This window comes from Herpailurus yagouaroundi, unplaced genomic scaffold, assembly GCF_014898765.1.
Source record: "Herpailurus yagouaroundi ecotype Mexico unplaced genomic scaffold, PumYag 164, whole genome shotgun sequence".
NCBI classification, from domain to species: domain Eukaryota; kingdom Metazoa; phylum Chordata; class Mammalia; order Carnivora; family Felidae; genus Herpailurus; species Herpailurus yagouaroundi.
The window spans coordinates 46,635-65,113 of NW_024412405.1; the positions used below are offsets into that span (position 1 = coordinate 46,635).

General features: G+C 43.3%; 1 protein-coding gene across 2 annotated transcripts in view; it reads left to right on the forward strand.

Annotated features, from left to right (window-relative positions):
• The window catches only part of CHAMP1 (chromosome alignment maintaining phosphoprotein 1), a 45,683-nt gene that overhangs the window by 13,472 nt on the left and 13,732 nt on the right, over window positions 1-18,479 (forward strand). Inside the window, exons 3-4 of one of the 2 annotated variants that reach the window (XR_005793897.1) lie at window positions 14,188-14,363; window positions 15,222-15,422. The gene's annotated coding sequence lies outside the window, so the exon portion shown is untranslated. Of the gene's footprint in view, window positions 1-14,187; window positions 14,364-15,221; window positions 15,423-18,479 lie in introns of those variants that run through there. The other variant, XR_005793896.1, reaches the window with a different exon arrangement.

Genomic DNA, 18,479 nt, shown 5'->3' on the forward strand with positions numbered 1-18,479 from the left:
AAATTGTCCCCATTTCTCAATCTTGCAGTTTCTGTTGAGTAACTTTGAGTATGCAGTGTATTAGTTTCCCCTTCCTGTCATAACAAATGACATGAAATTTAGTTGCTTAAAACAACGCAAATTTGTTTTCCGACATTTCTGTAGTTCACAGGGCCAAAGTCAAGGTGTCAGCTGGGCTGCCTTTCCTGGAGGCACCAGAAGAGCATCCGTTCCCTTCCCTTTACGTTTTCTGTCGGTTCGTGGCCCGCTTGCTAGCACCTACATCTCCTGCTTCCTTCTTCCATGTAAGGGCCCTTACGTTTACATTAAGCCACCCGGATAATCTAGGATGATCTCCCTGTTTTGAAGGCAGCGGATTAGCGGCCCTAAATCTTTGCCATATAAACTTCCATAATCACAGGGTCTGGTGGTTTGGACTTGGATGTCTTTTGGGGCTACCGCCTGTTAGACCTGGGCTTGAATTTTGGGGTTTTGATTCCTCTGCTTGACCTATTGCAAGCTAGGTTTCTTCAGCAGTATATCTTCTGTGGCCACCTCACTGTGTACATGTATTAGTGCAGTAGACTGCTTGTAGTCTGGGGACTCCAGTGTCAACCCCCATTCACCCTTTACACACAAATAAGGTCTCCACAAGACTGATTTTTATGTTGCACATTTAAGGTCCAGTTACTTAGGATCTTCCATTGGCAAACCATACCTTACTCAAGCAGCCTTCCAACCCTCCCCCTGCTCATTTTTTTCTTCCCCAAGAAAATGCTCCCTCTGTTTCCTGTTAAACTGCTATCCTCACCAAGCCTGGCACATTTCCCTCCACCTTCCAATGCTAGTCTTGGCCAAACTGCATTGTGTTTTAGGAATTGGAGAAAGAATTGGAAAAAGAAAGAATTGGAAAAAGAAAGAATTGGAGAAAAACCCTATAAGGTTGAATTGGGCCTCATTTAGTATTGATTCAGTGCAGGAATGTAACATTTTTGTTACAAATTCTCCAGACTGGAGACGCTACACTAAATCTGAAAACTGAAAAAAGTCATTGGAATGAAATCAGATGTGTCAACACTTTTGATCCTCACCAATTAATGGCTTAGTTGGTTTGAGCATAATTTTAATTAACTTTTGCTTCCATCACCACCCAATCTATTGCGAATGCTTGTCGTGGGCCTGGTTTGTATAAATGGGAGAGTTTTAGTCTTGTGAAATAAGAAGGTAGTAAAAGCCAATCAATTCCAGTGAGGATTCTGGGAAGATGGTGGAGTGGGACACCCCAGGAATCTGTCCCCCCCATGTGGACAACAATTACACTCATAGAACCTGTCTGATGTAACTATTTGGAACTCCAGTCTCTTGAAAGCTCACAACTTCCAGGGGAAGACTTGGACAGTAAATTTTAGCTCTTCACACAGTGACAGCTACCCACCCCCCCACCCCTGGCCATGTGAGCACCTTGCCCACAACTTACAGGAACTAAGGTGGGTAAAAAGGACCCTGTCTTCCAAATGTTGGGCATCTGTGCTTTGCTGATTGCTAGTTTTGATCAAAGAGGTGCAGGCAGACAGGCATTCTCATTCTATCTCCCCCATTAATGCAATCCCCTTCCCCCACCCCACTCCCACCTCCCGGCTAAAGTGACTTTCAGGATATTTAAAGGGGCAGCACTCCACCCACCCACCTCCCACTGCCCTGACCTCAGTTTTGCTTTTCCCCTTTGGGGAGCCAGACTTTAAAGACTAGGATTTTGAAAAACAGCTGCATGTACAGGGAAAATTAGAAAGTGGCCATGAATGCCCAAGGAAAGGCTCAGAATAGACATAAGACACTTTACACCTCAGGCTGATCCTCAGCGTAGAGCATACAATAATAAGACAGTAAATCCTGGGAAAGGAGGAGAAACTGATTTACACAGTTACACATTTTAGATTCAAATGTCCAGTGTTTCACAAAATATCATAGACAAACAGGAAAGTGTGACCCATTCAAAGGAAAAAACTTCAACAGAAACTGTCCCTGAGAAAGACTTAATGGCAGATCTATTAGACAAAGACTCCAGAACGATGGACCTAAAGATGCTCAAAGGCCTAATGAGAAGTGGAGAAAGTCAACAAAATGATGTATGGACAAAATGGAAATACCAACAGGGTGATCAAAAACCTAAAAAGAAACCAAGAAGAAATTCTGGAGCTGAAAATACCACAACGGAGATGAAAAATTCACTAGAAGGATTCAAAGGCAGATTTGAGCAAACAGAAAAATCAGTGAACGTAAAGACAGGATGATGAAATTTATCCAGGCTGAGGAACAGAAAGAAAAGATTGAAGAAAAGCAAGCAGAACCTAAGAGACCTGTAGGACACCATCAAGTAGACGAACATACACTCTGTGGATGTCCCAGGAGAAGAGGGAGAGAAAGGGGCAGAGCAAATATTCAAAGAAATAAATGGCTGAAAACTTCCCAAACATCCAGGAAGTTCTACAAACTCCGAAACACATTATAGTTGAAAGAAAAAGAATGAATCTTGTAAGCAGTAAGAGAGAAGAAAATCGTCACATACACAGGATCCTCAATGAGATTATGTGCAGATTTCTTATCAAATTTATAGGCCAGAAGACACTGGGTCAAAGTAAGAGTGCGAAAATAAAAAAACCTGTCAACCAAGAATCAAATATCTGGCAAACACAGTCCTCCAAAAGTGAGGAAGAAATCAAGACATTCCTAGAAAAAAAAAAAAAAAAAAAAAAAAAGCTCAGGGAGTTTGTGACCACTAGATATGTCCCACAGTAAATGTTCAGCAGAGTCCTGCAGGGACACTAGACACTACCTTGAAGCTGTATGGAGAAAGTAATATCTTCATAAAGGTAAATATATGGTCAATTATAGATGCTGGTATTATAACAATGGTTTGTAACTGTACTTTTTTCTTAGCTAAGTGATTTCAGAGACTAATACATATAAAGAAAAAAATTATTATAAAACTAGTATTATTGTAACTTGGCTTTGTGACTCCAAGTCTTGTTTTCTCCATTACTCAGGAGACTACTGCATTTAGAAGAATTAGTTTTGGTTTGGGGACATACAGTGTATAAAGTTGTAATTTTGTGGCATCAACAACGTAAAGGGGGAGGGATAGAGTTGTAAGAGAGCAGAGTTTTTGTATGCTTATTCAACTTATGCTGCTACAAATTCAAATTAGAATGTTATAACTTTAAGATGTTGATCCCCATGGTAACCACAAAGAAAATTGCTGTAGATTTCATGCAAAAGGAAATAAAGAATTCAAGCATTTTACTTTTAAAAATCAACTAAATGTAAAAGGGAAAAATACAGGAATGAGGGGAAGAAATCTGGACAAACTTTCAATATGCCCTATGAGCTATAGAGCATATGGGAAACAAATAGCACAATGTCTCATCTAGTGGATCAGACAGAGACTTTCCACCTCAGCAAGAAAGAACTGGATGATAAACTGAGGACAGTTCACGAGCCCCCTTATAGGTGGGAAAATGGGGGGGGGGGGGGGCAGGACCCCAGAGTGTTGTGCTGGTGCGAAGGGGCTCTTCTCTTCTGCCAAGCAGAGCTGGCTCTGCTAAATGACCATCTCAAATTCACAGCCAGCAGAGTGAGGCAGGCAGGAACTGACAGGGTCTGCTGACTCCACAGTGCCTGGCACATTGTAGGCACTCAATAAATGCTAGTTGAATACATGAGTGAATGGACTTTCCACACACATGCAAGTGAAAGGCTACCAGGAACCTGATGCTGGCCAGCTGAGTCCCTTTATGCGACGTATCGTGACAACACAAAGCCAATCATCTTCCAGTCTTGTTTGCTCCTGCTAAGGAGGAGGCAGAGGGCACTTTGCTTGGAACAGGGTTCCTGAGTAAAGGTCACCTGCTCTTGCTGGTGAAGGAAAAAGCAGGAGTGGTGAGCATAGAAACCAGCCTGACCTTGGATACTCTTTGTGCTTGTGGAACTGCAAAAGGAACCCATGACTTCTCTCCTGCCCTATATTATGTATGAGACTGGAAGCCAGGCTCCCTCTCCATGCAAGGACTCCCACCATCTGACTGTTAACAAAACTGAGGTAAGGCACCAGCAAAGCTAAGGACCTACTTTGTTGGACATTATAGCTTTAATGCTTGATAAGCACACACTTACTCTCCTGCTGAGGATAATGAGCATCGTGGTTGAGAGCTTGGGCTGTGCATTCAGACAGACCTACATCTTCATCTCCAGACAGACCTGCCTTCATCACTTAATGTGTGTGTATATGTGTGTGCATGCCTGAATGTGAGCTTGAGTGAGTTATTATCCTCATAGGCAAAATGGGATAGATTGCAGGACCTACCACATAAGGTTATTATGGAATAAGACGCATAAAGTGCTCAGAGCACTTAGTAAATGTTAGATGCCACTGTTACTCATACGTTAATTGAATTGTGCAAATGAGAATTTTCACCACTGGTAGGGAAAGTAATATTGAAGGATGAAGATTTTATGGCTTACCTCCTCTTGGCAAGGTATTGCAGGGCTTTGGGGATTTCTTTCTGTCAAACATCTGAATTACAAATAGCCAACACGTAACCACCATGAAAATATCCAATGGCGGACTCCCACCCTGGAGTCATAGCTGATGTCGGAGCTCTAGTGGGCAAGACATCTGATTCCCTACACACCATGTGAGTGTAAGTCACCATGTAAGTGAGGCATTGGGTCCTGCTTAAAACTCAACCCAGGCACTACTTCCTCACCGAGGAAGCCTTTCTTGCTTCCAGGCTGGGCAAGACACCTTTTCCAAGGCTCCTAGACACCTATTGTTGCTGACTTTTACTAGAGTGTTTCCCTCTTCTTGAGGGCAGAGACTTGCATGTCATATTCCTGGAAGTAGCATTTTCTCAAATATTTGTTGAGGAGTAGAGGATTGGGCATTCTTTGCTACCCAGCATTTTCCCATGGACACCGTGCTACCTATCAGTTATTTTGAACCTGGCTGCACATTAGAATCACCTGGAAAGCTTTATGGGGCACCTGCGTGGCTCAGTCGGTTAAGCCTCTGACTTTGGCTCCAGTTATGATCTCGCAGTTCATGAGTTCGAGCCCCACATTGGGCTCTGTGCTGACAGCTCAGAGCCTGGAGCCTGCTTCAGATTCTGTGTCTTCCTCTCTCTCTCTGCCCCTCCCTTGCTCATGCTCTGTCTTTCTCAAAATGAGTAAATGTTAAATTTTTTTTTAATAAGAAAAAATCACTTGGAAAGCTTTAAAAACTACTGGTTCCTGGGCCCCATTCCAGGCCAGTGAAATCTGGGTATAGAACACAGGCTTGGGTGTTTTCCAGAGTCTCACATGTTTCCAAATACAGTCACAATTGAGACCCAGCATTATAAACCATGAATGCTAAGCCCTCAGGCTTACCCATAGCCCAGCCAGCCCACCCTCGTGGAGCTATTGGGGAACACAGGAGTAGGAGCAAGTGACTGTGCCCATTGTGAATCACATTTGTAGTAAAGCAGGAATGTCCTGTCATGTAATTTTAGTTTTAAAACAATATCTAAACAAGCAGAGAAAAAGCCAAAGGAGTTCAATTCTTTAAATTGTGGTCCACGAGGGGTGCCTGTTTGGCTCAGTCTGAAATCCGACTCGATGTCAGCTCAGGTCATGGCTTGTGAGTCTGAGCCCGAGTCAGTACTTGAAGTCTGTGGTTAAAAAATTACATTTGTTCCCAGTGGGGAACTCTACTGCCCATGTTTCACCTTTGGAGCTTCCTGTCATTAGTGAAGCCATGTTTGCCAGAGGAGAAGCACAGAGGGGAGGCTGGGCAGAAAGATGGCAGCCTCTGCTGGTCTCACCCAGCCTCTTCCACTCTAAACGGGTGGGATTTCCTCTGGACAGAATTCAAGGCAAGCAGAAAGTATCATGAGACTACACAACTTTCCAGACGTTTCTCATGTTTAAGGGATGTAGATTTTCCTGTATCATTTCTTAAGTAGTAAGCTGGAGGAGGGATGGCATTTAAGGGTTTGGGTGAGCGAACAAATGGCAGAAAGACCCAGTAATTTGGTATAGCAAAGGCCTGGTGTAAGATCTCTTTCCCTTACAGGTTGGCTGGTCTTTGGCACATCACATGGTCTGTCTGCAACACACCTGAATGATAAGATGAGTTCAAGGACACACAGGAGGAGGTTTGAGAGACAGTTTAGGAACACAGAGAAGGGTGTGAGCTTGAGGTCACAGAATGATTTCCAAAAGGCTAAAAAAGCAGAATGAATGTGTTTTAGACTTAATCAGAATTGTGAGTACAGAATGAGCAAATGAGCCGGTTCCCAAAGGAGAATTTGGGGAACAACAGTGTATTTAGTGAAGGCTGAAATAGCAGCTGAAAATCTGTTTTTTATCAAGTTTATTTCCCAATTGCAGTCATTTTTCATACAATTAAATATTTCTACTTGCTATTGACTAAGAAATAAACATATAGATTAGTTGCCAGGCAGAATCGTTTTTAGCAATATATATTTGACTATTAAATATGTGTACAATGTTTGGTAGTAGTACAGAACAAAATTAAAGGGTTTATTGATTAGTTTTTAAATAAATTAACTTCCTAAAGCCCAATACTAGAGTTTCATATACTCATGTACTGCCATTTACTGAAGCAACATAGCTCCCATTATCATATTCTCTGCTTCACAAACTCCTCTAAGTTTAGCTACACATTATACTGCATTACCTTAGGTAGTAAGAAACAGACTGTTAGCTCTACATAAGTTTAATCTTGACTTTACTGCATTTAGTAATCTCTTAACAAGATGTGTTCCTGATTCCTTTGTATAAATTGGTCCTCATTTTGAGACATAAATTTCACATTTATTTGAATTGAAAACAAAGTTATGGGGCACCTGTCCGGCTCAGTCAGTGGAATATGTGACTCTTTATCCCTGGTTTGTGGTTTCAAACCCCATGTTGGGTGTAAAGTTTACTTAAAACTCTTGGGGGCACCTGGGTGTTTCAGTCAGTTAAGCATCTGACTCTTAGTTTCAGCTCAGATCATGATCTCACGGGTCCATGAGTTGGAGCCCTGTGTCTAGCTCCACGCTGAGAGCATGAAACCTGCTTGGGACTCTCCCTCTCTCCCTCTCTCTGCACCTCCCCGCTTGCTCTCTCTCACTCTCTCTCTCAAAATAAATAAACTTTACAAAAAACAAAGTTATACTTTTCTGAGAAAATAAGCCTGATTTTGACTCATTGGTCTAAAAACAAAGACTAATTGGCAGAGGTTACATGGTGACTATTTTCCATAAATTGCATTAATTAAATCTACAATCCAAGGCTTTCTTAAACTCTCTGTAAAATATTGTACTGACAAACATGTACTGAAATTACTGCCGTGAACTCCACCCACCAAGTTTTCTTGAATAGATCAAATTAAACTGTTTACCTCTAAGAATGAAAGGGTAGCAGGTGTAGTTATTTGATAAGTCCTGGTAAAGTCTTCTTCTGTGCCTGCTTCCCAGGAACAGAAAATTAATGAGTCTACTGATTGAATAACAAATCCTTTTATTTTATTTTATTTTTTTTTTCAACGTTTATCTATTTTTGGGACAGAGAGAGACAGAGCATGAACGGGCAAGGGGCAGAGAGAGAGGGAGACACAGAATCGGAAACAGGCTCCAGGCTCTGAGCCATCAGCCCAGAGCCTGACACGGGGCTCGAACTCACGGACCGCGAGATCGTGACCTGGCTGAAGTCGGATGCTTAACCGACTGCGCCACCCAGGCGCCCCAACAAATCCTTTTAAAAGTCAGGTCTTTGGGGCGCCTGGGTGGCTCAGTCGGTTGGGCGTCCGACTTTGGCTCAGGTCATGATCTCGCAGTTCGTGGGTTCAAGCCCCGCATCAGGCTCTGTGCTGATGGCTCAGAACCTGGAGCCTGCTTCGGATTCTGTGTCTCCCTCTCTCTCTGACCCTCCCCTGTTCATGCTCTGTCGCTCTCTGTCTCAAAAATAAATAAATGCTAAAAAAAAAAAAATTTTTTTTAAGTCAGGTCTTTGGGGTGCCTGGGTGGCTCAGTCAGTTGAGCACTTCGGCTCAGGTCATGATCTCATAGTTCGTGGGTTCAAGCCCCGCATCGGGCTCTGTGCTGACAGCTCAGAGCCTGGAGCCTGCTTTAGATTCTGTGTCTCCCTGTCTCTCTGCCCCGCCCTTGTTCATGCTCTGTCTCTCTCTCTCTCTCAAAAACAAACATTAAAAAAGTTAAATAAATAAATAAATAAATAAGGCAGGTCTTTGCTTTCAGTAAGATTGAGAGGATTATCAGATGGTAAACCCTCAGAAGTAATTTGTGATTATAGATAACTGGAACATTTGGTGTATAACTTGAAAGAAATTTAAAGAATTAGGTGGAATTTTTATAACAAGACCCCTCTGCTCCCTCATACATCAACACAGTCTCAGCAATTAGACCCATAAAAATGAAAAACAGAAGAGGACAAGGTATTCTTTCAATTCGTCTGTGAACATATGAAACAACTGGAAAAAAAATCCCCATCTGAGATGAATTTTCATTTTAACATTTTATTACTGGAAATTTTAAACTTTCACAGGAGAGAGAGAGTAATAACATGGACCCATACCAGCTTCAGCAGTTGCCAATATGCTGCTGTTGTCAGTTCACAGAGGGACATTGTACCTTCTCTGCTTAGGTCTTCGTCAGGCTGCTATAGCAGACCACCACTGACTGGCTCCCATGGTGGGCAACACCTGTGCCAGAATGTGTGTGTCTGCTTCTTTGGGCAGGTTACCTGGAAGTCATGGATGGATTCTCCTGCCTGGAATAAGAAATGACCCTCCCAAGAGAGGTGAGGAGCCCCCCACAGATTTCCTGCTGAACGAGCAGCAGCAGGGCAAGTACGGGCTGCGGTGGAGGGGACGCAGGGTGCATGTGGCATTTTCAAGTCACCTTGGGCATCATGGCTGCCCCTTCCTCCCTCTTTAAAGAAAGCCCTTGTTCTTGGCACTAGAGGCCTGGCTCATGGATATGAGGGAAGCCAGGGCGTGTCCCACTTGGCTGAACTTGTACAGGCTGACTGTGGTTTGCAGCAGCCCCCAGGAGAGCTGCAGAGCATCCATGGGACCTCCTGTCTAGGAGCTGATAGGGGTCCTCCATGGGCCACATGGTCAGATGCTTTTCTTTCCTGAGAGTGTCCCAGAGTGGAACCAACAAAGGGTGAATTGACTTGTTCACTCATTGAAAAGTGCCTACTCTGTGTCAGAACCAGTGTTAGGCTCTGGAATATGAAATGAATAAAGCAGCTTGCTTCTGTGGTGTTCAAAGGCAGAGGGGAGTGGTAACAGAAAAACTAGTGCTATGAGGGGATGAATGGACACAGAGTTGATTCCTTTTTTTTTTTTTTTAATGTTTATTTTTGAGAGACTGTGTGTGTGTGCACAAGCAGGGGAGGGGCAGAGAGAGAGAGAGAGAGACAGAGAGAGGGAGAGAGAGAGGAAGATACAGAATCTGAAACAGGCTCCAGGTAAGCTGTCAGCACAGAGCCCGACACAGATCTGGAACTGGGGAATGGCAAGATCATGACCTGAGCCGAAGTCAGACGCTTAACCGACTGAACCACCCTGGTGCACCAACACTGAATTGATTCTTAAATGAAGAGTGAGTTTCCCAGGGGAATCTGGGTACTTGGGGCACTGGGGAGACTGGTCCATAGCAGGTGGCTCACACCCTTAGGTGCAGGTGGAGCCTGGGAGCCTTGTGGGATTAGAAGGTCTGCATGGGGCTCAAGCTGCTGTACTCTCCAACAAGTGAGGGTACAAGGGAGAGGCATCTCAGTAGCTAAAGGGACAGCCACCTCAGCAGGAAACAAGGACACAAAGAGGTGACTGTTGAGGCAGCATGTGTGTGTTGGACACAGCAAGGGGCAGGAAGGATGCTACTGAGGCACAGGTCATCTCAGATTACTCAGGTTCACAGCAGTGCCGTCCCTAAAGTGACCCCAACTGGTGACACCCATGCTGGTCCCTTGTGTCCTCTACTTGAGACAGTCAACTCCACAGTTGCTCCCAAGATGTCAGTGAGCTGGGTTCCTGCAGCATACTAGCCCCTGAATCTTGCCAACCGAGACACAGCCTTGCCAACAGAGTCAAGCTTGTGGATCTTTGCCAATCTGCAGTAAATGCCTACAGAAAGAAAAGTCCCATAACAAACGTGTAGGTTCTCACAAGGTCCTTCGAGTGTAGCTAACCTCCTGGCTGGTGGAGGATCTCTGATCTGTGGAATTATTCTAGTCTAGAAATTGGTTGAAGGGACATGTCTCTACCTGATTGTTACTCAAGTCAGGCCTATATTCACAAGATCTGACATAGGTTTTAACTACGCAAACCAAGCAGGAATCTAGTGGGCAGTTTATCCTTTTCAAACCTAGGCACTTGGTAATCAGTCACCCCCAGAATTATCTGGGGCAGGGCCATTCTGACCACTACACTGGCCCTGTTGCCTGCTATGTTCAGCTTCCTGGCTTGACACTAAACTCCTGAGTCTTCCTTTCCCATTTAAGCCAGGGTACCTGTATTAGTTGCCTCTGGCTGCCATGACAAATGGCCACAAGTGTAGTGGCTTAAAAGCACAGAAATTTATTCTGTTATAGTTCTAGAGGCTGAACCCACCATCAGTATAAGCAGGGCTTGTTCCCACTGGAGGCTCTGGGGGACAGTCTGATCTTGGCCTCCTCCAACTTGTGGGGGCTGGGCTTCCTTGGCTTGTAACAGCATCTGCACATCACCTTCTCTGCATACCTGGGTGTAAAATCTTTCCCTGCCTCCCCTTTTAAATCCTGAATTTAATCACGTGTACAAAGACCCTTTTTCTCCCCAGGCTCCAAAGACTAGGATGTGGACATCTCTTGTGGCCGTCCTCCAGCCCACTCCAGAGTCCACTTAAATGTGATGGGAATTTTTGGCCTCTCAACTTCACTTGGCCACCACTGAGTTTAGGCCCCTAGTAGCCAGTTGAGCAAACAACTAGAACTTCTCCTTTGTTTAAACCAACACACTATCCATGAATTCAATCCAACTTAGTATCATTTTCTTTCTTCTCTAGACTCCTGCACTCAGAATCTATACTTTCATTTGTTCCCCTCATTTTGGCTGACATGAATTCTTAAAGGGCTGTGTTCTTTTTGTGTGGAAGCCAAGTTGTTCGAGTATCAACTTTGTTATTGGCTACTTCCGGTCTGAAAACAGTGGTGGCGTGGGGAGAAACATAAGATCTGTTTCCTTGGGGACGGGACAGCATGGGAGTAACAGTGGGTCTGGGTGTTGGTGAGCCTATCAAAGACTCCTAAATACCTCCATTCTGGTTCAGAGGACACTCTTTCTGTGTTACTGAACCAACTGTCACATATGTGGCTATTTCAACCCTGTTTTACCCCTTGCATAGCAACTCTCAGGGCTTATGTTTTAAGAATTCAGGTTATTTTGTTTGCTGCTTATATTGCAATTCAGGACTGTTAGAAATCACCACCTGACACTACAATCTTGCATTGCTTTTGCCTTTCACATTGTTCCGTGGTGATCGCAGTGGAGCAAACCTGAACAAATCCACAACAGATAGTTGATACCAGGTCACCATAGGTGATTAGCCACTTTCCACCACAGGGTATGGGCTGCCAGATTCTTTTTGCTGGATACTAATGGTATTTCTGCTCAGGCCGGTGTAACTTCTTCCTTCATCTTTCCCTGTTACTTTTGCCTCTAACTCCCTCCCTGTTTGTCAGTTTTCCTTTAGAGTTCTTGGTTTTAAGCAACAGAAACCAATCCTAGTTGACTTAAGCAGAGAAGGGAAATTATTTGAAGGATCTCAAGTAGCCCAGAGAATGAACTTGAAGCCTGGAGAATGAGCTGAGGCTCAGAACCAACAGACCGGGTGCAGTGTAGTGAGCACGTACTGGGCCCCTGGGGAAGCACCACTGCCCTCCCACTGGGTGCCATTATCCCCACCACCGCAGGCTGCTGCCTTGGATGGCCTGATTGTGCCTGCCTCTGCATCACTCTTGAGTCAGGATCATGACGTCAAGCTCTGGCTTCCTGTTGCCAGGAGCAAGGGACCCCAAATAGATCAGTGTACTTGGGGAGAAGATGATTGATTAAAAGGTACATTTCCTTGTCCACACTTTATTTCAGTCCTTATGCCAGTGAACTGTAATGGTCTATTCATCCACTTGTGTGGATTTTCCTGGCAAACAGCTCATTATCAGCACAAGTCCTATGCTTTGTAACATGAGCATGTGGCATCTGTCCCCAGCACAGCATACACACCCAGACAAGTGGGTCGTCACTGAAGGAATAAAGTAAGTGTGTAGGCTGTAAAGCTGCCCTTGGCAGGTGAGGGTTTGTGTCTGTGGTGTGGAAGGGGGAGATGCAGTCATGTCTCTTATTCCTAGAGGGTAGAACTTGTAATTCACATCTTAGAAGCAGCACAAGACGGTTACTGAAATGTGTATTAAGTGGAAATGCTAGGTTCTAGGAAAACCTGGATGACTTCACATTTTTCTAAATATTTCTTGATTAATTTGCAAAAGTTGCAAGAGGAACCACAGCTTTATCACATTACGACCTATCAATTGGTTGTCCATTAGAACCTCGAGCCTTTGGGGTTTCTCTTCATAGTCGTTTGTAAGTGGAAGTAATGGCTGTGTGCTGCTGGGGCCTCTGGGTCTGATAGGCAGTATGGTGGGGTTTCTCAAGGCTTCAGAACCACCTTGAGGATAAGAGCTGAGACCTAAATTATCAGTAGTTCTTAGGCAGCACTTGAGAATGTGCATTTCTGACAAGTCCTCTAGGAGCTGCTGGGGGTGGGGTATCACACTGTTGTACAAAGAGTGGATTTCCTTGGGGTGAATGAAAGCTTTCTCACACATTAAAACAAAACAAAACCTTTCGTCCAGGGTCAGATTTGTGTGCAAGTAATAGAAATAGTCACTCAAACTGTTTACACAAGGGACACCCCCCTCACCTAACAGAAGCCCACAGGAGGTGGGCAGTTTGACCACCGCGGTCAGGAGCCCGGGGTCTTCCCACCTCTGCATTTTGGCTCTGTGTGAAGGCTGACTACCCTTGGGCCTCTTTGGCCACATACGGGAGGATAGAGTTAGGTCTGCCCTGTTCCCTCCCTGCACTCACTGACATCATGTGCCCATCACCTGACCAGTGACAGCCAGCAGGCCCAGGCCCAGAGCAGACTGGCCGCGTCTGGGGTCTGCCCTGGTCAGAAGGAAGCAGGCTGCTGGGGGATCTGCTTGGAAGAAGGAAGGCGACAGGAATCACATGGCTACTTGGCAATGGAGAGAAAATACATATCATTATCTGTCACTTAAGGTGACAGTTTTTGCCTAGAATATTGAATCACTCCATTTTATGTTTATGGCAAGATAATGGTGACAACAATTTAGTGCTGGGTTACAAAGAGCCTAATGTATGACACTTAAAGCTTTTTAAAAGTTGTTCCTTTGAGGATCTGACAAACATTTAATATAAATGTTTCTTTCATTCCATAGAAAGAAAGAGTATGATCTTGCTTATTCATAGTATCAGGGAGACTAATTTAGGGGCCATGGATGGCCACTAGAGCAACAGTGTCATATCATCACTCAACATGGATTTCTGATGAAGGGTTTCTGATCTAGACAATCTGGTTCTGGCACTTATGACCTGGAAGATTCGAGGAAGACCCTACCTTTTAGGGGTTTCAGCTCCTTGTATGTTTAAGGAAGGGTATGAGCCCTGAGGATGCAGGGACTAGTCTGCTGTGTTCACTGCTTATGCCCGACACCTATAAAAGTGCCTGCCCCACAGAGGCGCTTGGAGAGAATGTGACGAAGGAATGCAGGAACCTCCCAGAGTGGTTACACTGCCTCTTCAAAGGACTGTTGTCAGACTACAAGTAAAGAGCATCATAAATGTGAGATGCTGTTACTTCACTTGAGGGACACTGGAATTCCTTAATGATGCCCATCTTTTCAGTAGGAATATGGCTTTGTTACAAAGATAGGTATACCCTCTGTGAAGAAGCACAGGTGCTCCTCAAATCAAGTGATGTTTTTTGAGAGTGTGTGGGACTGAGTTGGCCTATTATAACCTGGTCTGTCTCTGCCTGTGTCTACCCGTCTCTGTCTCTCTCTCTCACTGATGTTTAGGGCAGATGCACAATGTGTTTGGGAAAGAAGTATCATTGGATTATTCTTTGAATCTGCGTCATGGAAAATTTGATTTGTTAATTCACATGCCTGACAACATAATGCTACAGATCTTCTCTTTTCTTGATTTGGATGACATTGGGCAGCTCTCAAAAACCTGCAAAAAATTCCAAAAGGTAAGGCCTTAAAATATTATACACACACACACACACACACGCACACACACACGTGTGTGCATGTATTTTTTACTGGTAAATATTACACAGAATTTCAAAGAGAAAGGGCATGATTTAGAAAACCTTAACTTCATGTAATGACGCACTGGATTTTGGCAATGATAAAATATGTTTTACTTACAGCCTAAGAAACTGGTTAAGTTATGCTCAAGAGGAAAAAGTAGCACCAAGAAAGAAAGATAAAGTGGTCTTTTGTAAAATATAAGGTCAATGAGCACTGTAGGCAAAACTATTCTAACAAAAGGAAATGCATCATGCTGCATTTCAAGGTAAATGGTGTTAAAACACACATATTAAAGAGAATGTTAAAAACAGTACTAATACAGTTTCTAATTGAACTTAAGCAAATACTAAAAACAGAAAAAGAAATTGCATGGAAATTCCTAAGTGTGGTTTTCACCAGTGTCCTTCAATGAGAAACTTGGCAGCAGATTAACAAAGATCCCTGGGGAAAGAATTACTTTTCAAATTCCTAATTTTACACATATTGTTTCAGATATTTGGTAATAAATAAATTTTGAATTCCTTAGGAATGAGAAGCAATGAAAATCTATCTTTGTATATAATCATTATTTAAAAGTTAGAAAACAACTAAAAATCACTTAATCCTACTTCCAATTGCTATTAAATTGTGGAATAGTTCCTGTATTTTTCCTAAAAGCTTGAGTACGTTTTGTGTATGTACCTACTAACTCCCTTCACCCATTTTGCCCATCCTCCCCACCCCCCGCCCCCGGTCCCCAGCGACCACCAGTTTGTTCTCTGTATTTATGAGTCTGTTTCTGTTTGTGTTTTTAGATTGCACATAGGAGTGAAATCATTTGTATTACTTTTTTTCCGTCTTATTTCACTTACAATAACACCCTCTATGTCCAACCGGGTTGTCACAAATGACAAGATCTCATACTTTTTTTGTGACTAGAGTAATATTCCATGCTATATACAAACCACATCTTTATTCATCTATCCACGAACACCTGGGCTGCTTCCATATCTCGGCTATTGTAAATAATCCTGCAATAAACATAGTGGTGCATATACCTTTCCAAATTAGTGTTTTCATTTTCTTTAGGAAAATACCCAGCAGTGGAATTACTGAATCATATGGTATTCCCATTTTTCATTTTTTTAGGAAATTCTGTACCATTTTCCACATACACTCCCACCAGCAGTGTACGAGGTTCCCTTTTCTCCACATCCTTACCCACGCTTGTTATCTCTTGTCTTTGATCTTGGCCATTCTGAACAGGATGAGGTGATCTCTCATCGTGGTTTTAATTTGCAGTTCCCTGATGATTAGTGATGTTGTGCAACTTTTCATGTGTCTTTTGACCATCTGTGTCTTTGGGAAAATATCTATTCAGGTCTTCTGCCTGTTTATTAATCAGATTATTTTTTTCCAGTAATGATTTGTATAATCTTTATATATTTTGGATACTAACCCCTTATCAAATATGTCATTTACAAATATCTTCTCCCATTCTGTAGGTTGCCTTTTTGTTTTGTTGGTGGTTTCCTTTGCTGTGCAAAAGATTTTCTTTTTGGTGTAGTCCCAATGGTTTCTTTTTGCTTTTGTTTCCCTTGCCTGAGGAGAGGTAGCCACAAATATGTTGCTAAGGCTGAGTAATCCATGAGATTACGGCCTATGTTTTCTTTGAGGAGTTTTACAGTTTCGGGTCTCACTGTTAGGTGTTTAATCCATTTGGGGTTTATTTTTGTGTGTGGTGTAGAAAAGTGATCCGTCTTCATTCTTCTGCCCGTAGCTGTCCAGACCCAGCACCATTTACTGAGGAGACTATCCTGTCCCATTGTGTGTTCTTGCTTCCTTTGTTGCAGATTGATTGACCGTGTTCTTACATGTTGGTACACATCTTTCCAGACATTTTCTAGCACAGACATCCTGTATATCTATGAACTATTTAAAGCACATCCCGTACTTGTAATTTTGTGACACACTGTGGACATTTCAATGTCTGTATTCTGCCATGACTGCTGAGGAGCAGTGGGCAGAGCATAGGGACAGCTGGCATGCTTACTGTCTGTACATGTGCAGGTCTGTCTGTAGGGTGCAGTGTTAGGAGTTCAAATGGTGAGTGTGAGGATATTTCCATTTTATATTTTGATATGGCAATTTTGCCTGAGGAATTTCCTTCCTAACACAGGAATGACCAAATCTTGTTGGAATGATCCAGGAGAGGGGAGCCACCACTGGTTTCCTTCCTAATGTCCTGCACACTCTTAGCCCTCGGGTTTCCAGTGACAGGCCTTTCTCACGGCTCCAGACACCACAACAAAATACCATAGATGGGGGGCACCTGGGTAGCTCAGTTGGTTAAGCATCCAACTTTGGCTCAGGTCATGATCTGGCAGTTTGTGGGTTTGAGCCCCACGTCGGGCTCTGTGCCTGACAGCTCAGAGCCTGGAGCCTGCTTCAGAATCTGTGTCTCCTTCTCTCTCTGCCCCTCCCCCACTTGCACTCTGTCTCTGTCTCAAAAATGAATAAACATTAAAATTAAAAAAAAAAAAATACTGGGGCGCCTGGGTGGCGCAGTCGGTTGAGCGTCCGACTTCAGCCAGGTCACGATCTCGCGGTCCGTGAGTTCGAGCCCCGCATCGGGCTCTGGGCTGATGGCTCGGAGCCTGGAGCCTGTTTCCGATTCTGTGTCTCCCTCTCTCTCTGCCCCTCCCCCGTTCATGCTCTGTCTCTGTCCCAAAAATAAATAAATGTTGAAAAAAAAATTAAAAAAAAAATACTGCAGATGGGCCACTTTAGCCACAGACACTTCTCACAGTTCTAGAGGCTGGAAGTTCAAGATCAAGGTGCTAGCTGTTTTGGTTCTTAGTGAGGCATTCCTAACTTACACGTGGGCACCTTTTGGTGTTTCCTCCTACAAGGACACTAATTCTATCAGATCAGAGCCCCATACTTATGACCTCATTTAACACTGATTACTTCTTTACTCCAGATATAGCCACACTGAGGAAGCAGTTAAGACTTCAACATGTGAACCCTGTGGAGACCAAGTTTAGTCCATAGTAAGGCTTGAATGTGAATATCATGGTTTCTATCACTGTTAACACATCTAAGAAACGCTAGCAGTTTTGTACCCAAACAGCATCTCCTACATTGGCCCTCACACCCAAGTGACACAAGAATCCTTTGTCAAATCAATTGTTCCATTTTTTGGTTCAGGAAAGTATGGTCCTGGGGCACCTGGGTGGCTTAGTCAATTACACGTACAACTTTGGCTCAGGTCATAATCTCGCGGTTCGTGAGTTCGAGCCCCGCGTCAGGCTCTGTGCTGACAGCTCAGAGCCTGGAGTCTGCTTCAGATTCTGTGTCTCCCTCTCTCTCTCTGCCCCTCCCCCACTCACGCTCTGTCTCTCAAAAATAAACGTTAAAAAAAAAAAAAAAAAAGCATGGTCCCAGTGATGCAGGAAGTGGCTACTTCGTGCATGTATAACTGGGCAAATTATATGTAGGCACACGGCTCTCAGTTTGGCACCTTGATTTTTCTATCATGACAATAATTTATTCTACTAAAAATGCTATTATCATTGAAAAATGCCATTCTTCTATGGGGCAGACTGCTTGTGTTTAAATTGGCCAAGATGCCTTACCTTTTATCCCTTTAGTCATACAAAGTTACTTATGTAATTATTTTTTTAGATGTGTAACAGTGAAGAACTTGGGGAAGAAATTTAACGTGTTACAAGACAAACATGCTTTTGACACAAAGAAGGATAGACACTTACAAGAAGTTGTAAGCTTTCTACCAAAATGCAGGCCAACAGAAACAAACAGAGAAGACAGCATTTTTCTAAACTTGACTGAAGTGACAAACTTTTAAAAGTAAGGATTTAAACTGAATTTTCATATAATAATGACTATCATTAAACCTTACTAAAGTTGAGACTGGGTTGAAGAAATTACCTGGTGGATTTAAGCAGGCTAATTTGCTTGGGGAAAAACAAACGAACAAAAAAACAAGCCTCTTGACTCTGAACACTGTTCTGAAAATAAACTTATTTTCACTCTTTTTTTTTTCTTTTTTT